The sequence below is a fragment of the Cervus elaphus genome, chromosome X (genome assembly GCF_910594005.1).
Source record: "Cervus elaphus chromosome X, mCerEla1.1, whole genome shotgun sequence".
Taxonomy (NCBI): Eukaryota; Metazoa; Chordata; class Mammalia; order Artiodactyla; family Cervidae; genus Cervus; species Cervus elaphus.
Genome location: NC_057848.1, coordinates 85917963 through 85942926, shown reverse-complemented (window position 1 = coordinate 85942926; position 24964 = coordinate 85917963). Strand labels below are relative to the sequence as shown.

The following is a 24964-nucleotide window of genomic DNA, read 5'->3' as shown; positions in this document are numbered from 1 at the left end:
ACAACAGTGGGGTTGGGGGAGGCAAAAAGAAAGAAAAAAATCCAAAAGAATCTACAGAACAAGTTATAAAATAAGAATAATAAATGTTTTTCTTGAGTCCCTGCTGTCAGAGCCCTTTTGCGCGCCGGGAATCACAGTCCACCTTACCTCCCTAGGATGCTTTTCAACACTGCTAATCTCTGGACCTGCTGTGGGGGCAGCTCAGATTCTAATCTGGTCCTACTCCTGTGTGTTCTTGCCTCCAATGTCCACCACTATCAGAGCTAGTGTGTTTTCTTTTGTGGGAGCTCTCAATGTCCTTTTACATATTCCATAGACACACAGTCTGCCTAATTGATCCTGTGGATTTAATCTGCAGCTTGTACAGCTAGTGGGAAGGTTTTGGGTCTTCTTTCTTAGCCACACTGCCCCTGGGTTTCAACTGTGGTTTCATTTCCACCTCTGCATGTGGGTCATCCACTGGGGTTTAGCTCCTGAGGCTGTCCTGAAGGACCTGGGTTTGCTTTTGTGAGGGCCAGGTGTGGAAGTGGTGCAGCTGCTTGAGTCGCAGGGGTTCTGGCAGCATCAGGTACTCAAGGGGATTGGCAGCTAGGGTAGTAGTTAATATAGTGCTCTAGAAGGGTATGGCAACCAGTATTAGCCAATACACTTCAGTATTCTTGCCTGGAGAACCTCCTCTCTGACAGAGAAGCCTGACAGGCCACAGTCTACAGGGTCACAGAGTCTGACACGACCGAAGTGACCCTGCATACATAAACACAAGACTTTTTTTTTTTTTGCCTGTGGCAGCTCTGCCCCAGTGAGAGTTGAGCGTGAAGGTGGTGCAGCTGCTTGGATTGTGGGGACCCTGGAGGCGCCAAGTGTGTAAGGACACAGACTGCCTCCGCAGCAGGAGTTATGGACTTATAGTCTTTTTTCAAGCGTCTTGTATCTGGTGATCAGAAAGCCTCTTTGGCCAGTCTTTCTCCATAGTTCTGCTTGTTCAGGCATTTAGAGGGATCCCTTGCTGGGGTCCTTCTCTGTTGTTCCACGAGTCAGGCACATAGAGGGCCCCGTCTCCCCCTCCCCCGCCCCCAACTAGGGTCCTACTCTGTAGATTGGCACATCAGGCACTTAAAGGGGCATCCTGGGTTGGGTCCTACTCTGTAGTTCAGTGCCTCAGGCATTTGATGGTCCAAGCTCTCTATTGGTCAGCTGCTGATGCTGGCATGTGGAGAGAGAGAGGCTATGGTGATGGCTCCACCCCCTACACGTGACTCAGCAGTATCACCTTGCTTCCATGGCTACCTGGCTTTCCTCCACAGGCATGTCCCACCATGATCTCCTCCTTCACATCCCCTTGATCTGTCTCTCTGCAGTCAACAGCAGTCCTCGCCCTGGGATTGCTCCACAGTCCCTAAACTCCAGCTCCTAGCCACTGCTTCTTCCAGGAGACCTGCATTCCTGCCCGTCCTATGTATGGCTGTGGCAAGGACTGTCAGATTCTCATTCCATTTGCTGCTGCTGCCGCTAAGTTGCTTCAGTCGTGTCTGACTCTGTGCGACCCTATGGACAGCAGCCCACCAGCTTCCTCTGTCCACGGAATTCTCCAGGCAAGAACACTGGAGTGGGTTGCCATGTCCTTCTCCGTTCATTCCATTTAGGCTGCCACAGATCAGCTGTTTCACTCTCAGACCTAAATGTTTCTCCTCTGACTCAGACAATTGCCCTGCTGTGGGGATTGGACACCTGCTTCAGTTCCCCTACCCACCGAGGGCAGGTCCAGTCCTACTAACACTCCTGTTTTGCCCCTAGTTCCTTCATCCTACTGTGTTTTGCATGATTCTATATATTATTTTCCACTGGTAAGGTAGTCCTGTGCATGCTCAGGTGGTGTTCTGCTTGCACTTCTGTGTCTGAAGGTATATTTCTGATGTATCCATGGAGAGAGATCATTCCACTTCCACCTACTCCTCTGCCATCTTGTTCTCCCCTCATTTACCAGCCTTTGAACAACTTATTTTGTGAGGTAACTACTCAACTTTTTGACGTTTAATTTGGTTGTTTTCTTTTATTGTTGATTTTGGGCATTCATCATATATTCTGCATATGAGTCCTTTGTTAGCTATATGTATTTTTAATATTTTTCCCAGTCTCTTGCTGATATTTTCATTTTTATAAGTTTTTATTAGTTCAACTAATGAATGCTTTTATTTTATGATTATTGCTTTTATGCCCTCTCTTAAAAAATCTTTGCCCATCTCAAAATTATAAATATATTCTCCAATGCTTTCATTTAGAAGCTTTGTAGTTTTAGGTTTATGTCACATCTCTGTGCTCCTGGGCTATAGTTAGTTGCTCAGTCATGTCCAACTCTTTGCAACCCCTTGGACTGTAGCCCACCTAGCTCATCTGTCCATGGGGATTCTCCAGGCAAGAATATTGGAGTGGATTGCCATGCCCTCCTCCAGGGAATCTTCTCAACCCAAGGATTGAACTCAGGTCTCCTGCATAGCAAGCAGATTTTTTACAGTCTGAGCCACCAGGGAAGCCCAGAATACTGCAGTGGGTAGATTATCCCTTCTCCAGGGTATCTTCCCAACCCAGGAAGCAAACGGGTCTCCTACATTGCAGGTGGATTCTTTACCAGCTGAGCTACCAGGGAAATCCATCACACCTCTAGTCATCTACAATTAATCTGTGTGTATGTTGTGAGGTAGGGTTCAAGGTCAGTTGTTTATCCAATTGTTCCAGCACGGTTTGTTGAAAGGAAATTTTCCCCTTATTGAATTGCCTTAAAAATATTTTCAAAATTCAATTGACATGTGAGTTTATTCTGGCTTTCCATCAGCTCATCTATCTTTATGCCAATGCTATATTCTCTTGATTACCATAACTTTATAGGAGGGTTGCAGTCAATGAGTCTATACATCAACTTTTTTATTTTTAAAATTGTTTTGGTTTTTATAATTATTTATTTTGTTTTCATTTTTATTACCATAATTTTAGAATCCATGTGCTAATTTCTAATAAAATGGAATTTTTAGTGGGATTGCATTGTCTTTAGATCAAGTTGGGAATTGTTGACATGTTAACAATAATGAGCCTTTCAATCTTTGAATATGGTGTATACCTCAATTTATTTAAGTCTGTCATTAATTTTGAAAAATTCCCAGCCATTAGTACTTCAAATGGACTTCCCAGGTGGCACTAGTGGTAAAGAACCCACCTGCCAGTGCAAGAGACATAAGAGACACAGGTTCGATCCCTGGGTGGGGAAGATCCCCTGGAGAAGGAAATGGCAACCCACTCCAGTATTCTTGCCTGGAGAATCCCACGGGCAGAGGAGCCTGGTGAGCTACGGTTCATGGGGTTGCAAAGAGTTGGACACGACTGAAGTGACTTAGCACATACAGCACACCACACTTCAAATATTTCTTCTGTTCCTTTCTCTCTTTCTTCCCCTTCTGTTGTTCCTGCTTTATGTATGTTACATCTTCCATAATTGGTTCTTGAATAATATGTTTCTTTCCTTTATTTATTTATTTTTTTTGGACTGTTGTTCTTTTTCCCTTTGACTTTTCAATTTGGGAAATTTCCATTGATGTATCTTCAGTCTCACTGACTTTTTCTTTGGCATTGTCTGGTCTAATGATGAGCCCACCAAAAACATCATTCCTTTATTTTATGGTATTTTTTATTTTTAGCATTTCCTTTGATTCTTTCCATGATTATCCATCTCTCTGCTTACATTATCCATGCATTCTTGTGCACTGCTCACTTTTTCCATGAAAGCTCTAAGCATATTAATCATTGTTACTTCAAATTCTTGTTCTGATAATTAGAAAATCCCTATCATAAACAAGTCTTGCTCTGATGCATGCTTTGCCATTTCAGATTGTGTTTTTTTTTGCATTTTAGCATGCCTTATCAATTTTTGTTGATAGATGTGATGAACTGAGATAAATTGTCCCTGTAAGATTTATGTTTATTTGGCTAAGAATTAGGCTGAGTTCACTGTTACGTAGCTGTAGATGTTAGAAGCTAAAATTTCCTCTAGTGTCTTTGATTTTTGTCTCCTCTATTGCCTTTGGGTTTCTCTAGAGACTCCTTTTTAAATAGAGTCTGAGACTCGCAATTCTTTCAGCTGTAATCTTCTGTTGTTATATGAGTCCAATTGATGTGGTTGTAAGATGATGGTGGGGTGGGGGGAGGGGAGGGAAGCATATAGTTCTATGATTAAGTCTCAGTTTTTTAGTGAGCCTATGTTCTTTGGCAATCACCTCCATAAGTGCTTTTCATCTTGTTTTTCCTCCTTAGAAGAGACAAGAAGACTAGAGGTGCCTAGAGTTGGATATTTCCCCCTTCTGTCAGCTAAGTTACACTCTCTTAAAACTCACACTCATTAGGCTCTGAGAAAATAATTTTCTTTGAGGGCAGGCTTTTAATAGGGAGAACAGAATTCTCTGGGTGCTTCCCCTCTAACAAAAGCATGAGGAATTTTTTTTCCCATCTTCAATCTACAAACCTAGTGGGGCATCTGGATAAAACTTTTGAAATGTTGAGGTATCCCTAAGACGGGGCCACCCATTTTTTTAAATTCTCAAGCTCATCCACATTGAGCCTCTAGCAGTTTGTCAGCAACAGTCTCTAAGTGTTTAAAGTCTAACCAGTACTGGCTCCAGCAGCAGACTTCTGCTTCTGTTAAGCTGTGTTTGCCTGTCTTTACATTTTTCAGGTTGGCAGCTTGCCCCATGACCTCAATTCTCTGATAAGAGTTGTTGATTTTCAGATTATTCAGCTTTTTGCTTGTTGTGATGACTTCTAAACTTTTTATATTTTAGATCAGAACCCCAAAGTTTTTTTTTTCCATTTGCCTACAAATATTTAAATTTAAATTTATCTTAGAATACTTTGAACTTTTCAGTGTAGGTGTCTTGCACATATCTTGTTCAGTTTGTTCCTAATAATTTATGCTTTTGATATGTTTAAAATTCACTTCCAATTGCATACTCTGTATACTAAAGCACAATTATTTTTAAAAATTTGTATCTTGATCTTGTAATTTGAGACCATAATAAATTTACTTTTTACTTCTAGCAGTTAATTTGTGCATTCCTTACAATTTTCTAAATATATAATCATGCCTTCCTTAATGAGAAAGCTTTAATTTTTCCCTTCCAACTTTTAATTTTTTGGTTTCTTTCTGTTGACTTATTAAACTGATTAGGGCATCCAGTATTATATTGAAGGAAAATACTGATAGATGACATTTTGTCTAATTTCTACCCTTAGGGCTAAAGCATCCAATAATTCATCATTAAAAATAATGTTAGATACAGCATTTTTGTAGATCCCTTTTATTGAATTAAGTTTCCTCCCTAATTACTGAGAATATCTTGTTTTTAAATCATGAAGAAATGTGGAATTTGTCAAACTATTCTTTGCATTTTTGAAATGATATTATGATTTTTCTTCTTTATTCCCTTAAAATGGTGCATTACATTGATTGATTTTGAATGGCAAAGCAATCTTGCAATCCTGGGATAAACCTTACTTCCTCATCATGTACAGGCAGACCTCAGAGATATGGTAGATTAAGTTCCACAGCATTGCAGTGTAGTGAATATTGCAATAAGAAAAGTCACATGAATTTTTTGGTTTCCCAGAGCATATGATACTTACATTTACACTGTACTGTAGGTTACTAAGTGTGCAGTAGCTTTATATCTAAAAATCAATGTACACACATTAGTTAAAAAATAAATTATCACTGCTGCTGCTGCTGCTGCTGCTGTCACTTCAGTCGTGTCCGACTCTTAGCGACCCCATGGACTGCAGCCTACCAGGCTCCTCCATCCATGGAGTTTCCAGGCAAGAGTACTGGAGTGGGTTGCCATTGCCTTCTCTGAAATTATCACTAAAAAATGCTAATCATCATCTAAAGAGAAGAGAATATCTGAAAACTACACTGACTAATAAATTTCACAAGTTCTTCAAGGAGAAGGTACTAGATACTAGATACCAGATACCAGAGGAGCTGAATTAGGTTTGTAGTTACATCAATGCTTTTGATACTAGTTATCAATAACTGCTATAACAAATTGCCACAAGTATACCAGCTTAAAATAACAATCATTTATTATTTCACAATTTGTGTAGGTCTGAAGTCCAGGTGGGCTAAAGTAGGTTCTCTGCTTAGATTTTCACAAGGTTGAAATCAAGGTGTCAGAGAGCTTGGGATCTTATCAGGAAATTCTGGGGGAGAATCTGATTCAAGGTTCACTCAGGTTGTTGGCAGAATTCAGTTCCTTAAAGGTATAGAACTGAGGTCCCCATTTCCCAGCTGCCTGCTGTCTGGGATTGTTCTCAGATTCTACATTCCTTCATTCATGGCTTCCACCATCTTTGAAACCAGCAAGCAGTCTTGTATTGATTCCTTCTTGTGTGTTGAATCTCTCTGACACCCTCCTCTGACTTCCTCTTCTGTTATCACTCAGGAAGGCTCTCCACTTTAGAAACTATTATCTTATTGGGTCATGTCCAACAGATAATCTCCCAATCTTAAGGTCAAATAACTTGGAATTGTAATTACATCAGCAAAATTCTTCACATAAGTACTGTATCTAGGTTACTGTTTAATTACCAGGGGACAGAAACCTTGGAACAGTGTCTTTAGAATTCTTCCTGCCATACTTTTGGTTCTGGTCACTTAAATATTTCTGCACAAGGTAAAGTAGAGGAGATGGAAATCATTATAGAAATAAGGGCAGTGCTGACTATATTTAACACTCAATTTTGGTTTTCATTTTTAAAAACATGTTCTTGCCAAATATAGAAAGCAATCACAAGGAAAGGGATATTTCAATTAAACATCTTTTGAGATGGGCACTTTTTCCTTCTCTTTTTCATGACTCTCTTTTTTAACATGCGTGCTAAGTTGCTTCAGTCATATCTGACTATGTGTGACCCTATGTACTGTACCCCACCAGGCTCCTCTGTCCATGGGGATTCTCCAAGCAAGAACTCTGGAGTGGGTTTCCATGCCCTCCTCCAGAGGATCTTCCCAACCCAGAGACTGAACCCATGTCTCTTATGTCTCCTGCATTGGCAGATGGGTTCTTTACCACTGGAGCAACCTGGGAAGCTATAATTGACATATAACATCGTGCAAGTTTAAAGTGTATGCCATATTGCTTTGGTGCCTTTATATTGCAACATGATTGCCACTGTAGCTTAGCTAAAGCCTCTGTTACTTCATATAATTATCATTTCTTCTAACTGTGGGAAAAACTAATAACTAGTCTCCTAGCGAGTTTAATGTTTATAAGACAGTTCTGTTTTCTGTAGTCTCTGTACTGTGTATTAGACCTCTAGGGCTAGTTGCAAATATATATCCTTAAACCATGTCTTTCTCAGTCCCCTATCCCCCAACCTTTGGTAAACACTATTCTGTTCTCTGTTTTTTCATTTTGTGTTTTAGTTTCCACATATAGGTCATATCATGTAGTATTTATCTTTCTGTGACTTATTTCACTTAGCATAATGTCCTTGGGGTCCATCCATGTTGTCACAATGGCAGTATTTACTTTTTTTTTTCCTTGGCTGAATAATATTCTATTGTATGCATACACAACACATTTTCTTTATCCATCCATCCACTGATGGACACTTAGGTTGACTCTAATACTAATTACACAGGTTTTCAATATAGCCAACTTGAATCACTAATTCAATGAGTATTCAAATTTTAATGCAAACTCTAATCTGTCTGTCTCTCTGTATATACACTGTGATGGCTGAAGTACACAGGGCCTAGCAAACTGTGATAAATGCTTCATTGTTTTCTGCTCAGAGTCTCACTGGCCCAAATTTATTGTGCTTTCTGGCCTCATTTCACATCTGAAAGTTCTGAGGAACTGTTTGTTTCCAAGCTCATTAATATTAGCTGAATGCAGTTCCTTGTAGCTGTAGGACTGAGGTCCCTATTTCTTTTGGAGATGTAACCAGGAACCTCTCTCAGATGTCATCATTTTGCTCCATCCATCTTTAAACCAGTGATGGTGCACTGAATCTTTCTCAGGCTTCAAATTATTCCGACTTTCTGTTGCATTTCTTGACTCTAGCTAGACAAAGTGCTTTGTATTGAAAGGTTTATGGGATTGGGCCCACCCAGATAATCCATGATAATACTTCTATTTTAAGTCTATAATCTTAATAATTTAAATCTCTTTTGCTATGTACCATAACAGTTGCAGGATCTAAGTGTTAGGACATGAACATTTGGGGAAGTGATGAAAAATGAAGCTGGCAAGAGAACTTGAGGTGTGAAGCATAAATGTCTTGCTAAGAAGTCTACAAGCTATTCTCTAGACTAGGCAGTACTATATCATTGAAGGATTTTGATCTCTAAGAAAAATTACTTGGGGTACTATGTAGAGGTTAGATTGGGGGAAAACTAGAGACAGGGATCCAGTTTGCAAATTATTGCATAATTCAGTTAAGAAAAGCTGAAGATTTGGACCATTTCTTGTGAGGGGCAAGGGCCTTGTTTACTTTCTGCTTGGTACATTTCTCAGTCAAGCTTCAGATCTCACAGTCAATATAATTTCCTTAAAGAAAATTCTTTAAGGACTTCCAGGTGTCCTCTCCATTAATCCTTTACATTAGTATTCTCCACTCTTTATGGCAATTACTTATTTAATTATTTAGCTGTTTATCTTTCTTGCTAGGTATCTTTTTTCTGTCTTCCATTCTTCTCTTTTAGGTCTGAGAAAGCAGGTGTTGGTTCTGACCCATTCTCTTCTGTTTGGCACTCAGTTTTACATATATATATATATATGAAGTTATTAATTAATTTGATTTTCAGCTTGGGCATCTGGCTATAGCCTAGATCACGAACTGTGGCTGAAAATATACTCATGTTATGCTTCATCCTTCCTTCTAATAGATAACATTGAGTTTGCCTTAATTTCATTGACTAAACACGTCTGAACTTTGTACAAACTTTCAAACCATCTGGAAACTACATGTCCCAAGTGATTATATTAACCTCTATGATGTACTTTTTTTCCATCTAGCATATATCTTTTTAATTCAGTTGCCTTTTGACATGGTGTGTGTGTGTGTGTGAGTGTGTATAAGACCATCATATTTTTTTTTATGTGAAATGAGAGTTGGGGCACATTAGTGAAGAGTTTAACAGTAGGACTTAACATTTGTATATATTTCTAATGATAACATCTGACTTGGAAGGTTTATCTCATGATGGGAAGGCTTTTATGGCCCTATAAATGTTTAATTTAGTATAGTTGTTCAGGTTGCATTTTTGAGTTGACATTACTCAGGGAAGGACCTCTCATTTTGTCACTATCAGATATGGGCCTGACCAACTGGCAAAAAGAATAACAATCAAAGAATGTATTGATTTCCTTTAGCAAGTGTAAGACATTGCCATCATTAGTTCTAAGGCTTCAAATCATTTCAGAAGGTTTGGCCTCCTTGAACAAGTTCCCTATAACTCCCTTCCGTTTGTCACCTTATTGACAAAGTTTTGCTTTTATTTTTGAACTGTAAGATCATCTATATAATCTAATATAAATGTTTTATGAAATAGTATTGTCAGTCACTGATGTTTTCTAGAAATGTGCACTGGGTGGTCTAATTAAAGTTTGAAATGTGCTCAACAGAACTCTGTTTTAATAAGCATTTCAGAAGTTGAATAGATTGAAGTTTAAAGGACAAATGCTTTTTTAAAAAAGTTATTCATTTCATTTCCCATGCTTGAAATGATTAGTTTAAAGATTTTATTAAATCTAAAAAGAATTTCCTTTGTCTTAATTGTTAATACAATTAACCGCAGTGTAATATCTACTGGTTTGAACAATAATACTACACATTAATGAGGTTTATGCTAATTTTTATCCTCAGACATCAATTTTCTCGATAAAAGCAACATAAAAATTTTGCATTTTTCCTTACTTTAAATTCACACTAAGGTTTGTTTATTTTGCTCATCATCCATATTAACTAACATATGAATACATTAAAATCAGGTTTTATTGTCTTCATTGGATCTTAGCTTATTTCATGATCAACATGGGGACACTGAACAGTGCAGTAATTTTTGAGCAAGGTCAATGGTATTCCTTCTAGTTTATGACAGATACTTAGAATATACGCTATGATGAACTATATATTTCTCTGGAAATATATATCTCTCAGGTAAAGTTTGAGATAGTCTGAGAAAAATAAGGTGGGGGAAGCCAGCAAAGTAGTCCTAGAGTTTGGATAGAAAGGAAATGAATGAGACACATTGATGCGTTTCCCTGCATTGATTTTTGTATTAAAAAATAGAAAATCTCTCTTTAAAACATGCTAACAAACCCTCTTGCAAATCAGCTTAAAATTTTAACACAAATAAGTTAAATGCAATCAAGCTGAGACTTGATGAGATGGTACTCAATGGAAAATTGCAATTAAAGGTAATAATCTCTTCAAAAATATATATAATTGGAGAAATAGAATCAGATATTGCAAAAATACAGATTGGGGGAAAATTATGACTTTGGAGGCAGAAACATGGTGAGGATAAATACCAAAATAATGGTGGGAATCTTATATGAACTGTTTAATCAAATGAAGGACATGGATGATATTTTCTAATAGTTGTCACACAACTGGCATTGGCAAAAAAATATTTTAAAATGAAGACTTTCAAATCCAGGAAATATTCCTAAAGTTTTAGTGTTCTGAAAGTAGAGCATGTGATGAACTCTTGACTTGTCAAACAATTTTACCCCATAGCACTTGAAAAAGCAATGAAGGAAAGGAATTCTTTGAAATTAAGATTGAGAGGAACATGCATTGCATGTAAAGTATTTTGATTTCAGCAAAATGTACAGCAAAAATATTCTGTGATTATCTTGTGAATTAAATACTAAAATATAGATATAATCATCCTGTAAACATGGGTTTACAGTCACAACCTGTTGAATAACTGAACTCAAAGTCTTTTTTATTGAAATATAGTTGATTTGCAATGTTGCATTAAATTATGTTGTACAGCAAAGTGATTCAGTTATACATACATATGTCTATATACACATTCTTTTTAATATTCTTTTCCATTACACTTTATCACAGGATATTGAATACAGTTCTCTGTGCTATACAGTAGGACCTTATTGTTTGTCCATTCTATATATGATAATTTGCATCTGCTCACTCTAAAATCTATCCTTCTCCCACCCTTCCTGAACTCAAAGTCTTGACTGGTGAGTCTTTGTTAACCTGAAGAAAGGTCTTAAGCACCTTGCCACAGACTCTGCATTTGTTTCTGTCCCTCTCAAAATATTGAGCTGTTAATGATTTGATAATAGTCTTACTTGTAGCATTTGCTGATGACTCAGTTCTGAGATGGATAATAGGTAAGAAGGAGCAAAAACTCAAAATTCAAACTTATTTATAAGCTGGGAGAATGCCCCTGAAGCAATGAGAATAAATTTAATGAGGGTAATTATGAAATTCTCTATATTAATTAAAAAATAAAAACATTTGTAAAATTTCTACTCTATGATTCATAACAGGGAATGGCTTAGTATCATAGCATTATTATTAAAAAGAGTGTAAGTTTTGTATTGTACTGCCAACTCTACAAGTTTCAACAATACGGCTGCTAGAAAAGCAAATAATAATCTTGGGTTGCATTAAAAGAAGCATGGAGTAGAGGAAAAGGGAGTCAGATCATTCCTAAAGCACTCTGGTAAGTTTTGTGTGTCTTTTATTTCTGTTGATGAACTACTCCTGTCCAGAGGGCAAGGCCTTAATGTCACATGAGAAATGATGGAAGCAAATAGGGCTGTATACTCTAGAAGAGAAGAAACTTAAAAAGGATACAATATTTGTCTTTATTTATTTTATGAACTATCTCATGGAAAAAGGATTCAACTTCCTCTATAACTTTAGTACCTAGCACAGCCTAGTATATAATAGATACTCAAAAAATATTTGTTAAAATAATTTCATTGGGCAATTATTTGCTGAACATCTCATGTGTGCCAGGTATTATTTTAGTTGCTGAGAATACAACATTGAACAAAGTAAACATAGTGCCTGCCTTGTGGAACTTGCATTTCAGTGGGAGGAGTGATAATGAGCTGAACAGGTAGATAATGCCACTAGAGAGGCAATGGAGGATATAGTGGTTAAAAAGCAGGCTCTAGAACTAGACTGACTGGCTTCAATCCTTACCCACTTACTGGCTCTATGGCATATAAGTTAGTTATTCTTTTCGTGCTTCAGTTCTCTCATATGTAAAATGGGCATATTTTTATTTTTAAATTTATTTTATTGAAGAATAAAATAAAGAATAGTTGATTTACAATGTTGTGTTAATTTCTGCTGTACAGAAAAGTGATTCAGTTATACATATATTCTTTTTCACATTCTTTCTCATTATTTTTTTTACAGGATATAAGTAGGACCTTGCAGTTTATCCATTCTATTATACTAGCTTGCATCTGCTAACCCTAAGCTAGATGCTAACCCTAGATGCTAGGTTAGCATCCATCCCTCCCCTACCTCTCTCCTCCTTGGCAACAAGTCTGTTTCCTATATCTGTGAGTTTGTTTCTAATTCTTGGTTCAGTTTATTTGTGCCATATTTTAGATTACAAATATAAGTGATATGGTATATGTATTTCTCTGTCTGACTTACTTCACTTAGTATGATAATCTCTAGGTCCATCCATGTTGCTGCACATAGCACTGTTTCATTTTTTCTGTGACTGAATAATATTCCATTGTACATATATACCACATCTTGTTTATCCATTTCTCTGCCAATGGACATTTAGGTTGCTTTCATGTCTTGGCTATTGAAGATAGTGCTGTTATGAACATATGGGTGCTTGTATATTTTTGAATTAGTTTTGTCCAGACATATGCCTAGAAGGCAAAATGGGTATATTAATAGTTCCTACATCAAAGAGTTTTGTAAGGTTGAATGAGTCTTTCCATATAAATTTCTGTGGATAGTGCCTGTCATATAATAAATATCCAATGAGTAATAGTCATTATTGTTATAGTAGTAAGTGTTCTGAGGGAATATAAAGCAAGTAGGGTGACAGATGAACAAATGTAAAAATGAACATCAGTCCAGAGAGTGATATGTAGAAAGTACAAGAAGGCAGATGTTAATTGTGACGTGTTCTAGCTGGACACTTTTCCACATACTCATCTGACCCCACTGTCTTCCTTTCTTTTGTGTTCCTGGATGATCTCTGTTTATCTTTTGAAACCTATCTTAGTACCTCACCCACCTGAAAGGCTGAATAGATCCTCTTTGCTACTACAGTTGGCTGTCCTCTTCTCTGCACTATTTCTATTTTTTTTTAATTTACTGCAATGTACTATATTCAAATGTATGAGAAGGTCTAAGGCATGATTATTAAGATTTCATGTTTTGAAGTCAGGTAGACTGGTTTTGATTTACAGTCTGTCACTTACTTGCTATTTTACCTTGAATAATCACAAATTATCTTCAGTCTTTAGTTTCTTCATTTGTAAATTGGAGATTAATAATACATACTCTGTAAGGGATTTCTGGGTTTCTCTGGTGGTTCAGTGGTAAAGAATCCGCCTGCTAATGCAGGGGAAGCGTGTTTGATCCCTGGGTCGGAAAGATTCCCTGGAGAAAGGAATGGCAACCCACTCCAGTATTCTTGCCTGGAAAATCCCATGGAGAGAGGAGTCTGGCAGGCTACAGTCCATGGGCTCAGGGTCGCAAATGAGTCAGACACAACTTAGCAACCAAACAGTAACAAGGGATTTTAAAAAATTAAACAAGAAAATGTATGCCAGAAGCAGTATAAGATTTCAATCCCAGTTCTATCACTTAGTTATGTGAATTTGGGCAAACCATTTGGCATCTCAGAGCTTCATTTTCCCAATCTGCAAAGGAGAACAACAGGACCTTTTTGATGGCTCTAACTGTGAGAACTAGAAATAATGTATATAAAGTGCCTGGAACATAGCAGGCTTTCTATATATGGTTGCCAAACTGAATTTGGTTAGCAATTAAAGTTTTTAAAAAGTGAAGTGTTTTACCTTTTGATGCCATAAGTTCCTTTCTATTGGATGTGTTTATAGTAGATGGCAATATACCAGAGGCATTATAGAAGGGATTCCTGCAATAACGTAGAGGATGGATGACAAAGTCAAGGCTTCCCAAACTTTGATCCATGAACCCCTGCCCCATCCCTATCAAGTCTAATTTAATAGGTCTGGGAAGATAACCACCAATCTAAGGGGCCACTATATTGCTCCAATTCAAAGGTTAATGATTCTGTAAATCAGAGTTCAGTTCATAAACCACACACTTGGTTAATTCTATCAAAGGGCTCCCATCTGCATCCTCTCTACCCAAGCTTCCATTGTTTGCACCCACACATATTATTAAATGGTTTCTTAAGTATAATAAATATAAGAAAAATGATTTTAATTCATCTTCATTTATTTGTCCATTAAGTTTAAGAAGAGTCAAGCTATTAAGATACATCCAAGAATCATAAGTTCTTACTATGTTAGAGAATTAGTTGGCATTAGTTTAAGTTTCCCCTGATTGAATACGCTTATTTTTTTAAACTTAATGTTATGCTGAAATTATTAAAGTTTTTCTGTAGCAGCTTATAAAGTCTGAAGTTGCAGAATTAGAAGTTGTCAAAGTAAACCATGACACAGCAAGTTTAGAAGGTAAGAACATATATATCACGTGATTTTGGGCAAGAGCCCGTTTCCTACCGTGTGTCAACTTCCCTACCAACAAAATTAAAGAGGAAAACATGAATAACTGATTACTTGTAAAGCATTTAAAATGAGTGTTATCACTTACTTTGTGGTTTTCATTAATTTTGACATTCTATATTTTTTCTGAATGATATTGTCATCTGGATTCATTTACAGTTTTAAAGATTTATATATATATGTTTCATTTTTACAGGGCTTAAATAACAAGGAAGCTTAATGCATAGTAGCAATTTACTTGTGCTTGGGACTTGATGTGATGTGAGTGCAATTGTGTGGTAGTTTGAGCATTATTTGGCATTGCTTTTCTTTGGGATTGAAATGAAAACTGACTTTGTCCAAGCCTGTCCAGTGGCCACTGCTGAGTTTTCCAAATTTCCAGATGTTCAAGCTGGTTTTAGAAAAGGCAGAGGAACCAGAGATCAAATTGCCAGCATCCACTGGATCATCGAAAAAGCAAGAGAGTTCCACAAAAACCCCTATTTTTGTTTTATTGGCTATGCCAAATCCTTTGACTGTGTGGATCACCACAAACTGGAAAATTCTTAAAGAGATGTGAATACCAGACCACCTGACCTGCCTCTTCAGAAATATGTGTGCAGGTCAGGAAGCAATAGTTAGAACTGGACCTGGAACAACAGATTGGTTCCAAATTGGGAAAGGAGTATGTCAAGGCTGTATGTTGTCACCCTGTTTATTTAACTTATATGCAGAGTACATCACGAGAAACGCTGGGCTGGATGAAGCACAAGCTGGAATCAAGAATGTTGGGAGAAATATCAGTAACCTCAGATATGCAGATGATCCCACCCTTATGGCAGAAAGTGAAGAAGAACTAAAGAGCCTCTTGATGAAAGTGAAAGAGGAGAGTGAAAAAGTTGGCTTAAAGCTTAACATTCAGAAAACTAAGATCATGGCATCTGGTCCCATCACTTCATGGCAAATAGATGGGGAAACAGTGGAAACAGTGAGAGACTTTAAATTTGGGGGTCTCCAAAATCACTGCAGATGGTGATTGCAGCCATGAAATTAAAAGATGCATATTTTCTGGAATAAAACTTATGACCAACCTAGACAGCATATTAAAAAGCAGAGACATTACTTTGCCAACAAAGATCTGTCTAGTCAAAGCTATGGTTTTTCCAGTAGTCATGTATGGATGTGAGAGTTGGACTATAAAGAAAGCTGAGTGCCAAAGAATTGATGCTTTTGAACTGTGGTGTTGGATAAGACTCTTGAGAGTCTGTTGGACTAAAAGGAGATCAAACCAGTCAATCTTAGAGGAAATCAGTCCTGAATATTCATTGGAAGGACTGATGTTGAAGCTGAAACTCCAATACTTTGGCCATCTGATGCAAAGAACTGACTCATTTGAAAAGACCCTGATTCTGGGAAAGAGTGAAGGCGGGAGGAGAAAGGGACAAAAGAGGATGAGATGGTTGGATGACATCACCTACTCAATGGACATGAGTTTGAGTAAACTCCTTGAGTTGGTGATGGACAGGGAGGCTTGGCGTGTTGTAGTCCATGGGGTTGCAAAAGGTCGGACACAACTGAGCCACTGAAATGAACTGGGACTTGATGTATAAAAGACATATGAAAGAAATACACTTTGGGAATATGGAAAAAGGAGAGGGAAGTGGACCATGATAGAATTATTCCGGGAAAAGAAATTCTCAATCCATCAGCATGGAAATTCTCATTGAGAATATTGAGGTGGTAAGCTAAGGTTTTGAACTCTTCTCCTTGAGAAAGTGTTTTAGAAATACATCCTGATTCTTAGGCATTTTGGGTAACATGACTTCTTACAGCTTTTTATCTTTTCCTTTAAATATGGACATGTATGCACCAATTATGATAATACAGATCTTATCAGGTCTTAGAGAATCTATTCTGAAGGATTTCAAAGCATGCTTATGAAAAACATTTCTTTATATTCCCTTTAAGAATCTTAGTAAAAAAGTACTTGTGAATTAAGAAATACTTGGGTTTTAAAAAGAGTTATAAACATACTGCTTTTTATTATAACACACATATCCTAGCACCTTTTTATAACTCTCCCAACTCTTATTTCTTTCCATTTTAAGTTTTAGTATTTCTTTGTCCTATAGGAAAGACACTCTTGGTTAAACTCTGACAAGTCTCTCTGTCTTCTCATTTTTTCTGCATTATTTAGTTGCAGAGGGCAGATAAAATTCAACAAGGTTAAGAGGGATAATCGTTTGCTAAAAGTAACTAATTCTGCAGCATTTCCCATTAAGCTAAGAATTGAGTGAAACAGTAAATCAGAATTTTTCTACACTGTAGAAGAGGCACTTAATTTTAACTGAATGTCAAATCGTTAAAGGTAACAAAGATGGAGTATATGCAGAAGCACTTGCAAAAGAGTTATGATTCTATTCTAATTATACCAATTTATTTTTTTAATGAAAGTATTCTCCTGTAATTATTTTGATAAATTCTCTTCAAAATCTCCTCCTTCTCTGCTCTGCAGTTAGTATCCCACTGGTAGCTAGCGTAGGCAGTTGCCAGAATTATCTTTATATTCAGTCAATAAAAAGATTTTGCAAGTGACCACATAAAAGATGATGAGCACATCCCCAGATCTCTTGAGGAGTTAAGCTAGTTGCTTGCCTTTAAAGTTATTTGACCAATACGAGGTTGCAAAGGGAGCACCCACAGAATTCTCTGCATATCCGACAGCCTTCTAACTTGTTCTTCGCTGCTGGATTTCAATTACCTACACTTATACCCTTGCCCTTTCAGTTAGTTTGTTAAAGCCTAGTTTTTAAAGAGTGGCCTACTTAGCTGAAATAGTCAACACGTTACTTGAAGCTGTGTTTTCTAAGGGTAAAAAGTTATTTGTTTATGGATTTAAGTGTTTCTGAAACTCATACGACTTGTGGCAATTTAAGGGACTAAAAGGTAACTGTTCTGTACCCCAGAAAAAAAGTGTCACTTTGAATCAATACAGCACTTTTGCTTAGTGTCTTGCTCAATGCTCTCCAAAACCACTTAGATAGCAGAATCCAGATGCATATTTTGCCATCATATCCATAAAATAATCATGGGACATTTTTGTTAGAATTTTCGCTGAAATCAAAATACATTACATGTGAGCAATGCATGTTCTTGACAATCCTAGTTCCCCAGAAGCCTTTTCCTTCATAGCTTCTTTGAGTGCCTATGAGGTTAGTTCTTAGGGCTTCCCAGATGGCTCAGGGGTAAAGAATCTGCCTGCCGATGCTGAAGATGCGGCTTCGATCCCTGGGTTGGGAAGATCCCCTGGAGGAGGGCATGGCAACCCACTCCAGTATTCTTGCCTGGAGAATCCCATGGACAGAGGAGCCTGGCGGGCTATAGTCCATGGGGTCTCAGAGAGTCAGAGGCAACTGAGTGCATGTGCAAAGTTAGTTGTTAAAGCAAGTCAAGAATTTACCATATGCTTTTACCATATACACAGGGACTTCAGGCATATTTCTTAAATTATAGTCTTCCTCAAGGTTTTGTTTCTTGGGCCAGTGTGTCAGCCATATGATAATAATTAGGAAGTGTTGTACATATCCTCCATGTTATCAAGGAGATTGTATGGGACTCTCACAATTATATTTTGTTACTTCTCAACATGCTTCTGCCTCTAGATTCATGATTATTTTTCCGTCTCCGTTTCTTTGCAACATCTAACGCTCTTTCTCCTGTTGAGTCTATTTATGAACAGACTATTATATTTCATCACAATTTTTACTGTGGAGGGCTTCTCTGGTGGCTCAGATGGTAAAGGATCTGCCTACAGTGCAGGAGACCTGGGTTTGACCCCTGGGTGGGGAAGATCCCCTGGAGAAGGAAATGGCAACCCACTCCAGTATTCTTGCCTGGAGAATTCCATGGACAGACGAGCCTGGCAGACTACAGTCCATGGGGTTGCAAAGAGTTGGACACGATTGAGCAACTCACACTTCCATTTTTACCATCCTATCCAGCCTCAGGAACACTTACTCAATTCTATTAAACCTCTTTCTGTGAGAATTTGAAGCTGCTTTCATTTATGGCCCATACTCTCACCACTGGTATAAGACACTATGGCTCCCAAATATCTTTCATATTATTTGTTCATAACAATGACTGAGATCCCTTTCCAAGTACTTTTCTTGCTTTGTCCTAGGCACTATCATACATTGGATTTTCTCACTCTTTGCATAGTTTCATTTTAAAGCCTTCTTAGTAAGATAGGAAAACCTCCTTACAAATGTTTTCCCCCAGGTTTTCCTGAGATGGATGCTACTGCTTACATGCTCAAGAAAATATCATTCTTGTCATTGATGCTTCTCTTTTTTTCCTCTGTGCTTTCTATAAGCTTTCATCCTCCCTAATTATCTGTGGCACAGGGAGGTATTTCTTAAGCCTTTCCCCCCTCTCCTTCAGGAGATCGCTTTACATATATACATTGGTAATTGGTGGACTCCACATTCAGAAATACAGACTTAAAACATGCTTCACAGGTCAATGAAACACCAATACACTCAGCATTCTTACCTTCTGGGCTTCAAGTTGAACTATTCTTCTTTATGGTTTCCTTTGGGGGTACTCTCCCTTGTGTAAATTGCTCATAAAAACTGCTGTAACAATTGTGCAAATTATCATGCCTATTTGACAGCTAGGTCCCTGGCAATGAATGCTACTTTTGGGGTAAATATCATAATTTTTCAACTTCATTCACATTTTCTACCTCACCCCTTTATGACAACCTGAAAGTTTCAATATTCCATCCTAGTTCATGGAATCACGGAGTTGGAAAGTATTTGTGTAGCTCATTCAGTTATCACTTTTGCTTCAAAAAAAGGGGGATGTCAACAATTACCAAATACGGCATTTTATTGTATCTACCTACTGATGTGATTAAAAGGGAGTTTTGCCTAGAAGTATCTAAGGTGATGCCAGAGTGGGAGATGTTTGTATTAGAGCTGATTTGCATCATATATTTATTCTTTCCATATTCAGCAAGTATTTATTGAGTACTCAGTACAATAGAAGCATTGTGAAGGGTGCAGGAATACCGTGATGAACAAGGCAGACATGGTCACAGAGATCCAGACTGTTAGAGTGACATACTCATCAAACACTCATAGTTATTTTAGATTAAGATAAGTGTTAGCAGACTCATACTAGGAAGCAGTTGAGGATGGAAAGGGAAAAGGCACAGGAAAATTCTTCTACCCTTTTCATCTTCAATACCCCAAGTACTGAACTGACTAGGTTTCTGGACTTTGGGAAACTGCATGGCAACAATAGTATTCAGGTACTTGAAGGTCATTAAAGCTTTATGTAATAACAATCTTTTATTGGGGAATAAGAGGAAAGACACTTTTCTTAAGGAATGTCACCTATGCATTTCAGTAAAGGCAGTAGTTTGATCTCCAGCCCAGGTTGGATGCATGAGACAAGTGCTCAGGGCTGGTGCACTGGGAAGACCCAGAGGGATCGGATGGGGAACACATGCAAATCCATGGCTGATTCATGTCAATGTATGGCAAAAACCACTACAATATTGTAAAGTAATTAGCCTCCAACTAATAAAAATAAATAAAAGACAAGCAGTAGATTCAATGTAACTGAATATTTGTAATTGCCTCATCTCTTCTCAAGGTCTTAAGGTCCTTACAAGCAGTACCATGTCTGTTTTGGCTCCCAGTTTGCAATACAGTTCCTTGTGCCATGTAGACACAAAATGCATCACTGGTGGATTAAAATAAAAGAATACTGAATGACAGGAGAAGGGAAAAAAGTTCTCAAGGCTCTTTTGCACACAAGAAAGGAGATCTGAGAATCATTATGGACCTTTTAAGCTAATACAAAGAAGCTTTCTCTTGGACTGGTGACTATATAAACAGCATACTATTTTTATTGGAAGAGGTGTGTGTGCGTGTCTGTTTGTGTTCATGCACATGATTAGTAGAATCTCTTTATTTTTCTGTAAAGCTGTCAGCTTTAAATTTTGCCCATCTTGGCAATGGTTCTCAAACAGCTGTATCTGCTTTTTATTTGCAAGATGTGAAGGAAAAACAACAGCAATAGGAAATTTTGTTTTGAAACCTAAATGGAAGAGGTGCTTATTACTAAGGTGTCTTTTTTTAATGTATAAGAAGTTAAGCATGCTTATTCTACCAAAAGACAAACAATTTTAGTCACACTGTGGCCACATTATGTATGCACATCAACATTTATATTGGGAACAACAGCAACAGCTCTTGTAATTTTTTTTTTTAACTTTTTCCACACTCATGTTGCGATGTCCAAATCAGAGTTTGAAGAATGGAGAGGGAAACTGGTCACTAAACAGGGGCTATTGGCTCCAAAGTTTGACACAACTCATTAGGTATTTGAGATATTTCAGGCTCACTACTGACATCTCACAAGGCTTGGAATTTAACAACACACACCCATGCACACACGCACACACATGGGCACATACAGAAAATGGTCTAGGGGAGAATTTTTGTGGAGACAAGTTGTCTTTTTTTTTTTTTTTTTGAGGTTATTGACACATAATTGACATACATCACTGTATAGGTTTAAGGCATGCACCATGATGGTTTGATTTACATATATTGTGAAGTGATTACCACCATAAGTTTAGTTAACATCCCTCATCTCATATAGTTACAACGAAAAGAAAAGAAAAGAAAAAAAAGTCTCCTTGTGAGGAAAAGAGTAGATCTTAGGATCTACTCTTTCAACAACTTTCCTATATATCATACAGCAGTGTTAACCATAGTTATCATGTTGTATATTTCACCTTGGTACTTATTTACTTATAACTGGAAGTTTGTACCATTTGACTCAGTTCAGTTCAGCCACTCAGTCATGTCTGACTCATTGCTACCCCACGGGCTACATTTTCCCTACTTGACTACCTTTTCCCAATTTGGCTGCCTCCCCCCTCACCTTTAGTAACTACAAATCTGATTTTTTTCTATGAATTTGGTGTTTGTGTGTGTGTTTTAATTCCATATACAAGGGAGATTATACAGTATTATCTTTTTATGTCTGACATTTTATTAGCATAATGTCCTCAAGGGTCATTTATGTTGTCACAGATGGTAGCATTTCCTCATTTTTGTGGCTAAATAATATTCCATTATATATCTATATATCCATATATCTATATCTATATCACATTTTCTTTATCTATTCACCCATCAGTGAACATTTAAGGGCTATTGTAAATAATGCTGCTATGAGCATGAGGGTAGAAATATATTTTGGGGTTAGTATTTCTGTTTCCTTTGTATGTATTTCCAGAAGTGGGATTTCTGAATCACAGAGTAGTTCTATTGTAAATTTAGTGAGGATATTTTATTGTTTTCCATACTGGCTATACCAATTTGCAATGTTAGCAACTGCACAAAGGTTCTTTATCTCCACATCCACACCAGCATTTGTTATCTTTTATTTTTATTCCCATGATGGCCATGGAGGCAGTTTTAGTATCAGTAGATGTCTCTTCCATTCAGTCACGATGTCTCATTTGCTGCACCAACGAAGAGAACCAAGTTGAGGTTGATGATCCTTCCGGATATGGGTCCTACTATATTTTCCTCTGCTATAAAGAAGGACTGCTAACCCAGATTACTGTACCCAGCAAGGATCTCATTCAGATATGAAGGAGAATTTAAAAGCTTTACAAACAAGCAAAAGCTGAGAGAATTCAGCACCACCAAACCAGCTCTTCAACAAATGCTAAAGGATCTTCTCTAGATAGGAAACACAGAAAGGTTGCATGAACGTGAACCCCAAACAATAGACCAAATGGCAATGGGACCACACTTATCAATAATTACCTTAAATGTAAATGGGTTGAATGCCCCAACCAAAAGATGAAGACTGGCTGAATGGATACAAAAGCAAGACCCCTATATATGCTGTCTACAAGGGGCCCACCACAAAGCAAGGGACACATACAGACTGAAAGTGAAGGGCTGGAAAAAAATACTTCACACAAACGGAGACCAAAAGAAAGCAGGAGTCGCAATACTTATATCAGATAAAAAAGACTTCAAAATAAAGACTGTGAAAAGAGAGAAAGAAGGACACTGCATAATGATCAAAGGATCAATCCAAGAAGAAGATATAACAATTATAAATATATATGCACCCAACATAAGATCACTGCAGTATGTAAGGCAAACGCTAACAACAATGAAGGGGGAAATTAACAATAACACAATAATAGTGGGAGATTTTAATACCCCACTCACACCTATGGACAGATCAACTAAACAGAAAATTAACAAGGAAACACAAACTTTAAATGCCACAAGGGTCCAGCTAGACCTAATTGATATCTATAGGACATTTCACCCCAAAACAATCAATTTCACCTTTTTCTCAAGTGCACACGGAACTTTCTCCAGAATAGGTCACATCCTAGGCCATAAATCTAGCCTTGGTAAATTAAAAAAAAAAATGAAATCATTCCAGTCATCTTTTCTGACCACAATGCAGTAAGATTAGCTCTCGATTACAAGAAAAAAAACTATTAAAAATTCCAACACATGGAGGTTAAACAACACGCTTCTGAATAACCAACAAATCATAGAAGAAATTGAAAAAGAAATAAAAATATGCATAGAAACGAGTGAAAATGAAAACACAACAACTAAAACCTATGGGACACTGTAAAAGCAGTTATAAGGGGAAGGTTCATAGCATTACAGGCTTACCTCAAGAAACAAGACAAAAGTCAAATAAATAACCTAACTCTACACCTAAAACAACTAGAAAAGGAAGAAATGAAGAACCCCAGGGTTAGTAGAAGGAAAGAAATCTTAAAAATTAGGGCAGAAATAAATGCAAAAGAAACCAAAGAGACCACAGCAAAAATCAACAAAGCTAAAAGTTGGTTTTTTGAAAAGGTAAATAAAATCGACAAACCATTAGCCAGACTCATCAAGAAACAAAGGGAAAAGAACCAAATCAACAAAATTAGAAATGAAAATGGAGAGATCACAGCAGACAACTCTGAAATACAAAGGATCATAAGAGACTACTACCAGCAGCTCTATGCCAATAAAATGGACAACTGGAAAGAAATGGACAAATTCTTAGAAAAGTATAACTTTCCAAAACTGAACCAGGAAGAACTAGAAGATCTTAACAGAACCATCACAAGCACGGAAATCAAAACTGTAATCAGAAATCTTCCAGCAAACAAAAGCCCAGGACCAGATGGCTTCACAGCTGAATTCTACCAAAAATTTAGAGAAGAGCTAACACCTATCTTACTCAAACTCTGCCAGAAAATTGCAGAAGGCAAACTTCCAAACTCATTCTATGAGGCCACCATCACCCTAAATCCAAAACCAGACAAAGATGCCACAAAAAAAGAAAACTACAGGCCAATATCACTGATGAACATAGATGCAAAAATCCTTAACAAAATTCTAGCAAACAGAATCCAACAACATATTCAAAAAATCATATATCATGACCAAGTGGGCTTTATCCCAGGAATGCAAGGATTCTTTAATATCTGCAAATCAATCAATGTAATACACCACATTAACAATTTGAAAGATAAAAACTATATGATTATTTCAATAGATGCAGAAAAAGCCTTTGACAAAATTCAACATCCATTTATGATAAAAACTCTCCAGAAAGCAGGAATAGAAGGAACATACCTCAACATAATAAAAGCTATATATGACAAACCCACAGCAAACATTATCCTCAATGGTGAAAAATTGAAAGCATTTCCCTTAAAATCAGGAACAAGGCAAGGATGTCCACTCTCTCCACTACTATTCAACATAGTTTTGGAAGTGTTGGCCACAGCAATCAGAGCAGAAAAAGAAATAAAAGAAATCCAGATAGGAAAAGAAGAAATAAAAGTCTCACTGTTTGCAGACAACATGATCCTCTACATAGAAAACACTAAAGACTCTACCAGAAAATAACTACAGCTAATCAATGAATACAGTAATGTTGTAGGATATAAAATTAACACACAGAAATCTCTTGGATTCCTATACACTAACAATGAGAAAACTGGAAGAGAAATTAAGGAAACAATACCATTCACCATTGCAATGAAAAGAATAAAATACTTAGGAATATATCTACCTAAAGAAACAAAAGACCTATTAATTGGAAAACTATAAAACACTGATGAAAGAAATCAA

The 24964-nt window shown here is 37.2% G+C and overlaps 1 long non-coding RNA gene across 1 annotated transcript in view; it reads right to left on the bottom strand.

The window, feature by feature from the left end:
* Positions 1–11095: 11095 nt before the first annotated feature.
* The window catches only part of LOC122690692, a 28518-nt gene continuing 14649 nt past the window's right edge, over positions 11096–24964 (bottom strand). The window contains exons 3-5 of the long non-coding RNA XR_006340078.1: positions 16840–16847; positions 11625–11630; positions 11096–11205 (exon numbers count right to left, since the gene is read on the bottom strand). This is a non-coding gene — a long non-coding RNA (uncharacterized LOC122690692). The remainder of the gene's footprint in view (positions 11206–11624; positions 11631–16839; positions 16848–24964) is intronic.